A 4,189-nucleotide genomic window follows, 5' to 3' on the forward strand; every position below is an offset into this window, starting at 1 on the left:
AGAAAAATGTAATACAGTACAAAAAAAAATTGTTTCATATAATTTGTTTGTGTTTGTAAAATAATATTTAAATTGCAATCCAATTACTGAAATTTTTATTGGCACATATATTACTCTAATGATGATAATTCAATTAAAATTTCCCTTAAATTTTTAAATTAGATATTTGTGATTTTACCAGACATTTTTAAAGAAATTAACCAATTTTAAATTTAGTAATTTTATCAAACTTTTTGAATTAAATGTTTCCAATATAATTTATATAATTAAGTCTTGACATTTAAATTATATAAAACAGTAAACAGTAAGGAAAATTTGATGCAAATATTATAATTTAAATTAATTAAGTTTTGAATGAAAACTGTTAATTTTGTAATATGTGTGTATTAATAAAAATTTTATCAGTGGTAAGTTAACAAAAAAAAAAGTTTAAAAAATATTTATTTCAAATTTTCAAAACTCTAATGAATAAAAAGTTTATAAAAGCATAATTTATCACTATTTAATTAAAAGCAATAAGAATAAAGATGATAATACATATTAATAAATTACTTTGCTGGAAAAGCATTTATGGTGATTTGTGGTTTGACAATAACCTTTAATACAGCATAAAAATATAATGAAGTAATGCTTTCAACCATCTTAATTTAGTCATTCTCAATTTTAAATTCTAATTGTGGCTGAATAAAATAATTAAAAACATTAGTTTGTTATAATTTACTGCCAAATCTTTAATTGAATTATCCTATTTAAATCTTTCTATGTATCATCATTCAACTTGAAATTTTACAGAACATTGTTAACGTAATAATTAAATTGTTTTTTTATATCATTTTTCATCAACCTAGGAACTTTTATTCATTAGTACAGAGATTAAAAATTTTTATGTTAAAATATATGAAGTAAGCTGTATTTCAATACAATTCATCTTATATGTTTTAGTATTAAGAAGTAAATAAAAGGAATAAAATAAAACTTTTTTATAAATATAAGCAATTTTCTAAAAATCATTCATAATAATGTATCAAAACAATCTCTTCAAGTATTACATTTTAATTATTAATCTTTTACCTCCCAAACAATTCATCATTATTAAAATTTTGGAAAGACCACACTCATCTAGACATTTATACTTAATTTTTGCACTCTCTAAAACTATTATTTCTATTATAGTACATGCTGCAACTAAACTATATATTATAAATGAAGATTACAAAGTTTATTAAAGCAAAAGTTAATTTATTTTATTATTGGACTTTTTGTTAGCAAGTTACAAATGAATAAATTATTTGAATTATGAAAAGTTTCAAAGCTTGTCATCAACTTTATCATTAAATTAAAATTGCTTATTTAAGGATGCCAATAGAGTTTTATCTTATAATAAATACTTTCAAATTTGAGTTCAATTTCAACCGTTCTTAAATCAAAGACAATGAATTCTCTAATATAATCGGACTATTTTAGCCTTTCTTTGCTGAAAGTTTGCACTTAGGTTGTTAAGGAGAATTCTCTCAATATGGTTTTAAGTAAATTTTTAGAAGTAAATATAATAATTAGTGTACACAAATTCTAAATTTCTCTTTTAAAAGACTGAAAAGGAGTTTGATGAAAAAGATAAACTTGAAATGCATTTCTACAATAAAGATACAAATATTTATCACAAAAGTTTAACAATCCAAATGCAATCTTCTGATGAAGCAAGGATAAAATAGTTCGGTTGAATTAGTGCCTAAATATATCTTAGAAATACTTCAGAAGAACAAGAAAGTTAAAATTTACCATTTGATTTTAATGCTGATAAACTGGAGATAATCAAATTTCTAACTGAAAAAAATTCTTATAAAATAAACCTTATTGGTATCCCAAAAACGCAATTTTGATTTTATTTGAATTGTATATATTATCTTAATGTATAATGTATAATATTGACGAAAAATCATAGTATCAAATTCAAATAAATTTTAAAGTTTAATATAATTATTGTACATGATTTATCAAATTTATTGTATTTAAATATATTACTAAAATTCATTTATTATAAATTATAAAAATTCTATACAAAAAATTAAAATATTTCAGTTTTAAATAATAATCAATCATTTACTTAAACTTTATTCAGTTTAATTCTTTTCCAGTAAATTTTCAGATTGAAATTCCATGTAATGTTCTTTACAATGTTAAAAATAATTCAACAGTTCTGAAAATGTCTTTATAATTTATTGAAAACATTGTAAAATATGACATAAAATAAATTAAAAGTTTAGAAATCATTAAATTTTTATTTCAAAATGTTACATAGAATTTTTATCCATTTTAAATTATTATAATTGTTTTTTCTTTGTAAAATTGTTATTGGAATTTAATTTTAAATTCTTAATTCAGCCCTAATTTTAAGGAATAGAAGAAAAAATATCCCAAAGAGGGAGAAGCTCTAAGTGAAAATTGTTAAAAGCATTTACTTTAATAATTTAATGATATAATTTATGACAGTCTAATGATATAGAGAAGTTTCTAAGAAACAATTTTAAAGTTAAAAAATAATATTTTGTATAGTTTTATTTCAGTCCTGAATTTTAGAGAATTTAACATAGAGATGTCCATAAATGATGTCCATACTGGAAGGGTGGGAGGGAGGTTATGACAACTTGGACAAGGGGAGGGGAGGAGTTGAACTTCAATGGACTCCATTTTATTTCATTAAATTTTATAGTTTATATATTTCATTATTCATAAAGTAATAAAGGTTTTGAGAGGGTTGAGACATTCCAAGAGGGGAGGGAGTTATGGAAACTTGGACAAACTGGAACAATGGGGGAGGAGGAGTAAAAATTTCAAAATAAAATGCAGATGTATTTTATGAACAGCCCCATATATTTGAAAGAAGATATTATTTAAAATTCTGTCAATATTTTAATGATGGAACAGAATTCAAAAACAAAACTTTCAATATACATAACAAATAATGTGATTATTAAAGATATATCAATATGTAAATAAAATTTTAAAAATTAAAAAAAAAATCAAAGTATTAAAAAATTATATATCTTACTTGTTAGCCTAAAATTATTGCCATTATCTTGGATAAAAGTTATATAAGATTAGAAATTCTAATTATGATTGTTGTTTGAGCTTCTTTTGCATTGATTGTAGTATGGCAATGGTCCACTTATTAAAATATACAACTTGATATATTTTCACACTATACTTTTTTGAAACATATTCAAATATATCAAATGTAATATTTTGTTTAGGCATAAATATTCATACAGAACATATCTGTTTTTCCTCTTAATTCATTCTTCAACCATAATGATATATTTAATGTTTATTTTTACAACACTTTCATAAAAAAATAATAAACATACTTATGTATTAAGTATTATGAAAATATCAAATACAAAATGATTTTCTGAAATTATGAAGAATACAATAGTATATTTCACAATTTTTAATTAGTATAAAGAAAAACTGATGCTAGAATATATAAAGGAGTCCAGGTTTATTCAAGATTAAACATTTGGTCCCAAAGAAACATTTAACCTTAAATAAACTTGGACATCTTTATGTATCTTAGCATCAATTATTTTTTTTCTTTCAATAGAGACACACAATATGCTCAGTTTTTTAACATGTTTATTATATCAGATATATGTTTGACTATTATTCATATTTGTAAATTCATTTCTATACTACAAAAAATGAATTACCTGCATCAATTGTATATAAGTTTATATACATTCTATAGCAAATAAGTCGAAAATAAAACTTTAAAATATCTCGCAGAATATTTTAAATATGTTAAAATGAAACAAAACTTGAAATACTTTTTAATATGTTATTTAAACATATTTTAAATATCGTATCTGCTTATAATTACAATTTGCTAAATGTTAATTAGAAATAAAATTAAATGATTTTTAAATATCTTCATATAAATTATGTTATAAAATTCAAATTAATAACATAATACTTCAATTTAAAAATGAAATATAATCCAGAATATAGATATAAAAAAATAAATAATAAAAACTAATTAAGTCTGTCATTTATTATGTAAATAATGGTCAGTGATTCATTTACAATAAAATCAAATAGCATAAAACAAAGCTGATATGAAAAAAACAAAAGTAATACTAACTTGATAAATTTTTTCTAATTTATAAATACACAAAAATGCATTGATGGAAAT

This window comes from Centruroides sculpturatus, unplaced genomic scaffold, assembly GCF_000671375.1.
Source record: "Centruroides sculpturatus isolate CEXI.00-Female unplaced genomic scaffold, Cexi_2.0 scaffold27, whole genome shotgun sequence".
NCBI classification, from domain to species: domain Eukaryota; kingdom Metazoa; phylum Arthropoda; class Arachnida; order Scorpiones; family Buthidae; genus Centruroides; species Centruroides sculpturatus.